This window comes from Capsicum annuum, chromosome 10 (assembly GCF_002878395.1).
Source record: "Capsicum annuum cultivar UCD-10X-F1 chromosome 10, UCD10Xv1.1, whole genome shotgun sequence".
NCBI classification, from domain to species: Eukaryota; Viridiplantae; Streptophyta; class Magnoliopsida; order Solanales; family Solanaceae; genus Capsicum; species Capsicum annuum.
This window is the reverse complement of record NC_061120.1, coordinates 135,944,446-135,956,569: the sequence shown is the minus strand read 5'-3', so window position 1 is coordinate 135,956,569 and position 12,124 is coordinate 135,944,446.

The following is a 12,124-nucleotide window of genomic DNA, read 5'->3' as shown; positions in this document are numbered from 1 at the left end:
TATATATATATATATATATATATATATATATATATATAAATCTTGAAATATATTAACACATAATTTAGATAATTTTTTTCATTTAATTTGTTCAGTAAGGTTATTTAAGTTTATGTTTTTCCTGGTTGATTTTTCGAGATCATTTATGAATCTATAATAAAGTTGTTGTTGTTTATTTCTTAAAAAAAAGTAATACTCATGCGTTTATTTTTACTTGTCATATTTGAACTTGACACATCCATTAAGAAAATAATTATCGACATGACTAGTTACCATACTATTCCAATTAATTGATGTTTAAATAGATTGCCCCGATGTTTAAAAAGGTTGATCTCATCCTCCTTAACTATGTGTGACTAATGAACTCTTCGCTTTAGTTCTCTCTTTGCCTTCTTTGGGCTCGGGTTAATAGTAGCTGTGGTCATAATGCCCCGGACCCTAACTACTGATCCGAGGCAGCGATCAAAAAAGTAATAAATGAACGTTAATGATAATTTTAGAAGGGTTTTCCCGTAAAAAAAAAAATGAGTCTTGACAGTTTAAGTGAAAGATTTTTAGACTAGTCCTACTAAGGTGGCGAGAAAACTTAATTCTGAGAGAATAACTTTTGATGTTGGGTTCAAAATCATCAGGGCGTCATACAGAAGATAATCAATTGCAAACCATGTCGGCAACAATTTCAGATGAAAAGAAAAACTTACTAAAAACATATTATTAATATGATTTCGTCAAACAACCTACATACTATAAACTAATACTGGAAAAAACATAGAAACTATGGGAGGGGTTAATAGTAGCCGTGGTAATAATGCCCCGGAGCCTAACTACCGATCTGAGGCGGCGATCGAAAAAGTAATAAACGAATGTTAATGATAATTTTAGAAGAGTTTTCCCCTAAAAAAATGAGTTTTGACAGTTTAAGTGAAAGTTTTTTAGACTAGTCCTATAAATAAGACTCTTAGTGACTACATTATGGATGTTATTGTATTATGGTATGAGAAGAGTGATCTTCAGTTTATAGAGGTTCAAAATCATTCCTCCAAGAAATAGGATAGTCAAAGATGGAACAATTTTATATTTTTTCTTTAGAAAAGTAAAAGTAATTATGCTATTATTTTTATTTTTCTTCAAGAAAAAGTAAAACTTATATTTGGTAAGAAAATAAGGCAAAAAACTAACAAATCTCCCTCTTTTGACTTGATTTTTTTAACAAAATTTGATCCGCCTTCTTCACATACATTATCTTCGTTCTTCGCATAATCTTCATCATTGTTGATTGTCATGGTTAAAATTAAGATTTAAAATATCATAATTAAAAATTAATATTTGGTATTTTTAAAAATGTAGCAATAGAAATGTTGAAAACATGATTGAAACTTCTTCTCCACGTGTAGGTAGACAAATTCTTCGTTATCATCAAAGTGGTTGTGTTGGATTTGAAACCGCATTGAATCTGTCTTTAATCTTGTTTCAACAAATCATTGGACCATTGAACCATAAGCTCTTATACCACTTGTTGGGTTTGAAATCGAGAGGGCATCATGCGGAAGCTAATAGTTTGTAAAACATGGAGACGATAATTAAGCCGAAAAAGAAAATATTCTAAAAACATATTATTAATATGGTTTTATCAAACGACCAACATATTAAAAATTAATATTGAAAAAGCATAACGTATTGAGAGGCATCTCTCCCTAAATCAGGCTCTCTTGAGGACTACATTAGGAATGCTATTGTGGTATACTCTCTTAATTTCAAAATAGTTGGCCCTTATTGACTTGACACTTTCTTTAAGAAAATATTAATTAGATGCTTATTTTATCAAATTAGCCTTATTAATTATTTTGAAAGTATAAATGTAAGTATATATATTTTATGTAGTCAATTGATAATATGTGTAATCTAGGAAGAACATAATAAAATTTTCTTGATTTCATAAATGGGACAATTAAATTGAAACAAATATTTTTAGTAAGAGTGCCAACTATTTTGAAACGGAGGGAGTAATGTGAGAAGAGCGATATTTAATTTATAGTGGTCCAAAATCTTCCCTACAAAAAAGAGGATATCCAAATATGAAATAGTTTTATATTTTCTTTTTAGTAAAAATAAAAATAATTATGATATTATTTTATTTTATTTTAAGAAAAAGTAAAACATATATTTGATCAGAAAATCAGAACAAAAATCCTCACATTCGCCTCAATAATTATCTATTAGGAAATAATTTGAAAAATAAGTAATTAATGCTAAGAATAAGAACATAAAAAATATTTATTTTTTCTTAATATGTGAATAAAGACAAATAAAATAAAATTTAAATTCTACTTTTAAAATAGTGGACATATGAAAATCAATAGTATTACTAGCCAATTTGGGATTGCTTTTTTTTTTTTTTTTTCAAAAAAAAAAAGTATTCTTTTTACAAAAAAAAATATTTTTTTTTAAAAGATGGGGTTTGATAAACTTATAAAAATTTTTTAAAAAAGAAGAAATAATTTTTCTACTTCTCAGAAGAAACAGAACAATTCTGTTTCCCGAAAAGGGAAAAGGGTCAAATTTACCCCTCTACTTTGAAAAATTGGCTAAATATATCCGTCGTTATACTTTGGAGCCAAATTTACCCTCATTGTCATACTTTGAGGCCAAATTTACCTCTCTACTTTGAAAAATTGGCTAACTATACATTTCATTATATTTTTGAGTCAAATTTACCCTCGATATCATGTCATACTTTGGGTTCATATTTAGCCTCGTTGTTAAGAAAACTTTCATATGTACCTTTTCTTTAACAGAAAGGTCCAAATCAACATTAAATGATTCATTTTTTAAAAATAAAATACACCATAATCTAACCAACTTGACCCGACTCAAGCCACAAAAAAGACAAACAAATACACCCCCTTTCGTTTTATTGATCAAATTTTTCTAATGACATTAAGCCACTGAATATTTATCAGTGCATAGCTCATGAAAAATGAATCTGTATCAGTGAAAAATACAAACAAATATACCCTTCCCCCAATTCATGTATCAACATCAGTGCATACCTCATGAAAAATGTCACTTGACAGTTAAATGTAACAGATTGGGTCCTCCGGATGATTGAGTTAAGAGGTCTCCGTATGTGACAATCGTGACATCTCTTTATTATTATGTCTTTATATACAATTTGGATCTATACAAATTTTTCAGCATGACATTTGCTTAGAAAATTTATCCACTGATTCTAGAATCTAGATACACATAGAATTGCATATCAAATTCTGAAATTTGAATATAACTGTACAAAAACAGAGTTGTAATAAATATTTTCTCAAGTTTCGTGTTTTTGTGTTATCTCATTATATTTTATTTTTTCGTTTGTAAACAACCTATTAACGCTTTACATTGAAAAATAAGTATATTTACTCATTGAAAAAAATTGACCAATAGAACTAAGAAAAGGGTATATTTGTTTGTTATTTTTTGTGGGCCAAATTAGGCCGATTAGATTAGGGTGTGTTTTATTTTTAAAAATTGGCCATTTAACGTTGATTTGAGCTTTTCTGTTAAAGGAAGGCTACAAATGATTTTTTTTTAACAATGAGGGTAAATATGACTCCAAAATATGACATCAAGGATAAATTTGACACCAAAGTATGATGAATGCTATATTTAGCCAATTTTTCAAAGTAGAAGGGTAAATGTAACGACCCAAAATCACCTCTCGGGACGTCACATAATGCTTAGGGCTAAAAGTAGTCCCAAGCTAACCCTTTGAGCGTATCAATTCTCATAATAGCTCATTCAAGAAGAAATATACAAAACACTGGCAGTGTCATATAAAATGAAAGGGAATACGAAGGTAATACTCGGTCCAAACGACCACAATACAGGAAATCTCAACACAACCACAGTCTGATAACTAGTCTGACAAAGACACTACTACTCAATGAACTCGAGAGCTGTTGGGACAGGTCCCTAACTGACTCAAACGGAATTGAAAGTAATAACATAAACACTCGAATACTAAAACATTTAAAGATAGGTCCTCGAACCATAAGGACTCACCACTGTAGAAATGTAGACGAAGGTACTCGGGAATCACTGACAAGGCTGGGACTGAGCACCTAAACCTACATTATAAGACAATATAGCATATAAATGTATATGTGGATCAACACTTGGGAATGTACTGAGTACATGGGGGTGTATACATTTACATAAAACAATATCAATACTCTTTAATCAAATCATGCATGCAAATAGAAATGACTCATATGGCTTGAATAAGTCTAAAATGTAAAGCTCATAAATCATGTAGAAGCATGTAACACAAATCTCGTGAGTCATTATACTTTGGCTTTAAAATTTGAGCTGTCCTCTTATTCTCATTACTCATAGGATGAAGGAAGCTTTAAACAATACTTTCAACTCATGCATATGTCTCATGGAGAGTAAAACTTCTTTATTGCTCAAGAACTTATAACTCTTTTGAACTCAAACACTTAAAACTCGGAATCATATGACTTTGGTTTAAAAACTGATGATCAACTCTTATTAGTAAAGAAAACTACTTCCTTCTTTGAAAAATACTCAAAACCAATTCGTTCACTTTAGAAAATATCTCATCTCAAAGCTTTAGGAAAAATATTCTATCTCAATGGAAAATACTTTAGTTTAGGGAGGTTCTCTTAACCGACATAAACCATGCTAGCTACATGGAGTCCAACGTCTTGTCCTCCTAAGGAAGAGACCTCACGTTGGGGAGAGGCGTCATACTCTTGCCAAGGAGTATAACCTCATATCAGTGATCAGTTATCTCGGCCACGAGCCCAATCATCTTGGGCCTCAAGCCCAAAATCTCAAACCTACAGTGGCACGTAGTTCTGGGGTAAGAAACCGTGGTAACTTACCCAACTCAGTGCTAAATACTACTCCCTTTAGTTTATCTCGCTCGTCTCATGGAAATCCACTTTCAAAATAATCTCATAGTTCATAAGAATCCAACAATCAAATCTGTAATCTCATGTGGTAGAGTTGATTTCAAAACTCTATGACCATTACGTCAAAACATTTCTCAATAATCTCAAAATACTCAAATCATGGGTGCTTATAGCACAATAATTCATAAAATTGCAAGGCTCAAGTATGACTTAATGACCCATAATTCAATCTCAAGTTAAAACTCATCATAATGCATAATAAATAGCATATAAATTCATATAGAAATCCAGAAGTTACAGCAATTTGTCTCAAAATATCAACATACTCATATACTTCAATTTCTAAAACATTGAAACTCTTAAATTCTCAAGGAGTAACAACATAGGGTATAAACCCAGCTTCAATTTCTTAAGAAAACATGCAAAATCATGCTATTTGACTTTTAATTCATGGGAAACATCAAGATATTGCAATCAATAACAATGGGTGAAAAACCCTAATTCAATATCATGTAAAATCTTATAGATTGCAGAAAATTATAGTTTAAATAAGCCTTTGGGCACAAGGGTGAAAGGATTACCCTTGTTCAAAACCCCACATACCTTAGATTATGAAATTGGATGAACAAACTTGCTTCAAACTCCTCTTCTTCTTACTCTTCAGAGAGGGTTCTTGCAACCCTTGAACTTGGGGAACTTAAATCTTAATTCAGTTTGTAGAATCTATGGTGAGTTCTTAGAATTCTTGGAGAAGGGTTTTAGATTTGATATTGAGGGAGAAACCCTAGCTCTCTTGTGTTTTGGATGATGAATAAAATTATTTGCTTTATTTGGAATATATTTGGTTGATAAAAGAGTGGAAAGACCAAAAATTCCATTTTAAAAAATGACTTAAAATATTGAATGGGGGCTGTGATGATCGAAGCGACGGTCCGTCGCTAGCCTGATGGTTCGTCGGATCATCCATCGTACGTCGGTCAGAAAAAGAACACACTGCCTTGATGTGACGATCTCAGCGATGATCCATCGCAAACTCGATGGTCCGTCGCAAACTTGATAGTCCATCGGATCGTCCGTCGTACGTTGGCCAGGATGAGGCCACACTGCCTCAACGGTGATGGTCTCAGCGATGGTCCGTTGTAGTCTTGACGGTCCATCGTCCTGGCTGTTGCACTTGGGCCATAAAAGGGAGTTACTGCCTTGGTTGCAACGGTTTGGGTGATGGTCCATCGCACACTTGACGGTCTGTCAACCTGTCCGTCGCACCTGGGCAATTTCGATAACTCTCGATAAAACGGTCATAACTTCCTACCCCGATGCCGGATTTGGACAAAGTTGGTATCGTTGAAAAGCTAATTCAATTCTCTACACTATTGGAAGTCATTTTCAGGAAAATTCAACATGATTAAAACACTAATCACTTGAGAAGCATCTTCTTAATCTTTTAGGGACGAAATTACACTTTACTTGACACACTCAAGGCTTAAACTATAAGGAAATTTTGCGGGGTCTTACCAAATCTACCCCTTGGAAACAAGTTATACTAGGAACACAGGAAAACAAAGCACACATAGCTGAAGCAATTTGCTAAATGGGCTCAAAATCTCACTGAACTCTTGAATACCTCGGAAATTGCAAGAACTCATGCAAGAATACATATATAGCTGAACTTTAGATTAGGAGGGCTGAATTAAGAAAGAATAATACCTTCGGATCAATCTAAACTTGCGGAAAAGAGGTGCGGGTACTTGGCTCACAAGTCTGCTTCTGCCTTTCAAGTAGCGCCCTCAACGACTGGTTCTGCCACAATACTTTGACCAAGGAAACTACTTTGTTTTGCAGTCTACAGATCTAAAAATCTAGGACCTTAACAGGAATCTTATCGAATGAAAGACTGTTCTGAATATCAGCACTCACTGAAGGATCTACCACAACGGAATCACCAATATGCTTCTTAAGCATGGAGACATAAAAAATAGGATGAACGGCTGACAACTCCGCAGGCAACTCAACCTCATAGGCTACTCTACCAACACGGCTCAAAACTCTATACGGGACAACATAACGGGGACTAAGCTTTCCCTTTTTACCAATCCTCTCCATCCTTTTTATGGGTGAAATCTTTAAGTACACCAAATCATCCACTTTAAACTCAAGATCTCTTCTCTTCACATCGGCATATGACTTTTGATGACTCTGAGCTGTCTTTAACCTCTCTCTAATCAACTTAACTTTCTCCATAGCTTCAAACACTACATCAAGCCCAATCACGGCAGCTTCACCTACTTCAAACCAACCTATGGGTGATCTACATCGTCTACCATACAAGGCCTCAAATGGTGCCATTCCGATGCTAGCATGGTAACTATTGTAATAGGCGAACTCTATCAATGGAAAATGCTCATCCAAACTACCTTTGAAATCAAGAGCACATGCCCTCAACATATCTTCTAGGGTCTGAATGGTCCTCTCAGCCTGACCATCTGTCTGTGGATGAAAAGCGAAACTCAAAAGAACTTGGGTACCAAGACCCCACTGAAACGCTCTAAAAAATTAAGAAGTAAATTGAGTACCCCTATCCGAAATGATAGACGAGGAAACTCCGTGCAGCCTGACTAACTCTCAGATATACAATCTAGCATAATCCTCAGTTATATAAGATGTATGCACGTGCAAGAAGTACGCAAAATTAGTCATCCTGTCTAAAACAACCCAAATAGAATCATGATGACGACGTGAAAGAGGTAACCCAGTCACGAAGTCCATATTCACCTCCTCCTACTTCCAAGTGGGTATACTAAACTCTTGCATCACACCACCAGGTCTTTGGTGCTCTACCTTAACCTGTTGGCACATTGCACACTTTGCTACAAACTCAGCTAAATCCTTCTTCATACCATTCCACCAATAGATTTTCCGCAAGTCGCGGTACATCTTGGTAGTGCCAGAATGAATAGAATACCGTGCGCTATACGCTTCATCCATAATCCTCTGCCTCAGATCATCAACACACAGAATGCACAATCTATCCTGCAATCTCAACATGTCATCTCCCCCTTGGGAGAAAACCTTTACATTTTAGTCCTTAACTGTCTCCTTCAGTCTGACCAAACCAAGATCTCTATCTTACTTCTCCTTCACTTTCGATACTAAAGAGGATTCAGAACTACTTTGCACCAAAGTACTTCCCTTAGCTGAATCAAGCAACCTAACACCCAATCTAGCCAGAAAATGTACATCATGAGCTAACTCTTTCTTACCTTCCTCTGCATTAGCAACACTACCTATAGATAATCTGCTAAGGTCATCCGCCACTATATTAGCCTTGCCCGGGTGATACAACATACTCATATCATAGTCTTTTAACAACTCTAACCACCTCATCTGCCTAAGATTCAACTCCTTCTGAGTAAATACATACTGCAAGCTTTTATGATCAGTAAACACATCAAAATGAACACCATAAAGATAGTGTCTCCAGATTTTCAAAGCAAAGACCACAACAGTTAACTCAAGATCATGGGTTAGGTAATTCTTCTCATGCGACTTTAATTGTCTAGAGGCATAGGCTATAACCTTACCTCTTTACATCAACACATAACCCAAACCAATTTTAGAGGCATCACAATACACCAAAAAATCATCTGTACCATCAGGCAAAGTCAACACAAGGGCTGAAGTAAGTCGAGTATTCAACTCCTAAAAACTCTTCTCACAGGAATCTGACCACTGGAACTTAACTTTCTTTTGGGTCAACTGGGTCATGGGAGATGCAATAGAAGAGAAACCTTCAATAAAATGGCGGTAGTAGCCCACTAGACCCAAGAAACTTCTAATGTCAGATGGAGAGATAAGTCTAGGCCAATTTCTTACAGCTTCTGTCTTTTGGGGATTAACTCTAATACCTTCGGCTGAAACAATATGACCCAGAAAGGCTACAGACCTTATTCAAAATTCACACTTACTGAATTTGGCGAACAACTGGTGACCTCTAAGATTTTGCAAGACAATTCTAAGGTGATTTGCATAGTCATTCTCAGTATGAGAGTACACAAGGATATCATCTATGAACACTATGACAAACATATCAAGATATTGCTTGAACACTTGATTCATGAGGTCTATAAAAGCTGCTGAGGCATTGGTTAGCCCGAAAGACATGACTAGAAACTTAAAGTGACCATAGCGGGTTTGGAAGGCTGTCTTTGGAATATCATATTCCCTCACTTTAAGTTGATGATAGCCGAATCTAAGGTCTATCTTGGAGAAATAACTTGCACCTTGAAACTGATCAAATAGGTCATCAATTATCAAAAGAGAATACTTATTTTTTACTGTGACCTTGTTAAGATAACGATAGTTAATGCACATATGTAAAGAACCATCTTTCTTCCGCACGAATAGAATAGGTGCGCCCCAAGGAGAAATATTGGGCCTTATGAAACCTTTGTCTAAAAGATCTTTGAGTTGCTCTTTCAACTCCTTAAGCTTAGCAAGTGCCATACAGTATGAAGGCATAGAAATAGGACGAGTGTCGGGAAGAAGGTCAATCCTGAATACTATCTCTCCATCGGGAGGTACCCCTAGGAGATCTTCCGAAAAAACATCTGAAAACTCGTTAACAATATCGACTGACTGAATAGTTGGAGCCTCGGACTTAGTTTCTTTGTCTCTAACTAGGTGATAGATGTAACCCTTGGATATTAGTTTTTTGGGTTTAAGATAGGAGATAAAATAACTCTTGGGAGATACCAAACTCCCAGACCACTCAAAAACTGGCTCATCAAGGAACTGAAACTTGACCACACGGGTACGACAGTCTATAGATGCATAACACAAATGAATCCAATTCATACTTAGAATAAGGTCAAAATCGACCATGTCTAACTCTATCAAATCAACAAGTATAACTCTATGAAGAACAGTAACAGGAAAATCTCTATACAATTATTTAGCAATAACTGACTCCCTTACTGGTGTGGAGACTAAGAAAGGCTCAAGAATCTTTTTGGGACTCATTTTGAAATTCACAGCTACAAGTGGGGTCACATAGGAGAGACTTGACCCAGTTTCCAACAACACATAAATATCAAAGCAAAAGACGCGGAGCATACCAGTAACAACATCGGGAGAGTCTTCCTGCTCCTGACGGGATGGTAAGGCATAGAATCTGTTCTGGCGCTGACTACCAGTAGTGCTAGATGAAGCGCCCTGAACAAGGGTGGGACGAGGGATAACAGCTGGTGTACTATTAGTCTGTGCCTGAGGTCGGGAATCTCTGGTCCCCTGCTTAGCATAAAGACAATCTCTAAGACTGTGGCCCTTCTTGCCACAACCAAAACAACCCCTCAAATCTGCAAAACACTCACTGGCATGATCCCTACCACACTTAGCACAAGAAGGATAACGGGGCCTGTTACTAACACTATTCTGCGACCTAGACATAAAAGACCTGCTCTCTTGCTCCTGCCTGCCTCTAGGTGCGGAAGCACTAGCTGATGAAGGCGCTGTAATAGATGGACGTCTCTGAAATTGAGGGCAGTTGTCTCCATGGAACCTAGGCTAACTATACTCATGCTACTCAAATCTAGCCTTTTTTTACCCCTCACTCTGTCTCTCTTTATAATCTTATCTGCCTCTGTCTGTTGTGCATGCCTCATCAACCTAGACAGATCCATATCCCTATGCAGCATCCCAGTCCTACACTCTTTCAGCACTAAACTAGAAACACATGTCACGAACTTGCTCATACTAGCTCAGGTGTCAGAAATCAAATCAGGAGCATACTTGGCCAACTGGTTGAACTTCAAGCAGTACTCCTTAACAGTCATGGAGCCCTGCCTCAAGTTCATAAACTCCTTAATCTTTGCTTTCCTCATCTTAAGCAGAAAAACTTGTCCAAGAATGCATCTTAGAATACCTGCCAAGTCATAGGAGCAGCATCCTCACCTCTACCCTTCCTCTATGATACAACCCAGTCATAAGCTATGTCCTTCAACTTGTAAGACAACAACTCAACACTTTATTCCTCAGAAACAGGCATCATCTGCGTGATCTTTCTCACCTCCCCAAGGTACAACTGTGGGTCCTCCCCTGCTTTGGACCCATAAAACTCTGGCGGATCCATCTGCATGAAGTCACGGATCCTAAAAATAGCTACATTACCTCCCTGCTAATTTGCAACTGCGGCCTAGTTATTGGCCTGAATATTAGCGATGATTGCTTGGGCTAACGCCTGAAAGGCCGCCCGAAACTCAGCATGAGACACAGTCTCATTCAAAGGATCAACATGTGGGGGTTGCTTATCATCATTTTCGCGGGCATTCACTCTTCGAAAAGGCATTTTTTGAAATAGGAGAGCACAACATTAGGCATGATAGAATCTGAAAGAAAGAAACAACTTTTTCCTAAAAAAATATTGTAGCCTCGTGTTTATAGATATGGCGCGCTACACACCGATGATCAAGACTCTACTCAACGCGGCTTGTCAGACTCCCTAGAACTTTTTTAAAATCATAGGATCAGATACCAAGTTTGTAATAACCCAAAATCACTTCCCGGGATGTCACATTGTGTTTAGGGCTACAAGTAGCCCCACCCTTTGAGCCTATCACTTCTCATAATAGCTCATTCAAGAAGAAATATACAAAACACTGGCAGTGTCATATCAAATGAAAGGGAATAAGAAGGTAATACTCGATCCAAACGACCACAATACTAGAAATCTCAACACAACCACAGTGTGATAACTAGTCTGACAAAGCCACTACTGCTTCATGAACTCGAGAGCTGTTGGGACAGGTCCCCAACTGACTCAAACTGAACTGAAAGTAATAACATAAACAGTTGAATACTGAAATGTTTGAAGATAGGTCCTCGAACCATGAGGACTCATCACTGTAGAAATGTAGACGAAGGTACTCGGGAATCACTGACGAGGCTGGGACTGAGCACCTGAACCTATATTATTAGACAATATAGCACATAAACGTATATGTGGATCAACACTTGGGAATGTATTGAGTATATGGGGGTGTATGCATTTACATAAAACAATATCAATACTCCTTAATTAAATCATGAATGCAAATAGAAATGACTTACATGGCTTGAATAAGTCTAAAATGTAAAACTCATAAATTATGTAGAATGAAGTGTGTAACACAAATCTCGTGAGTCATTATACTTTGGCTTTA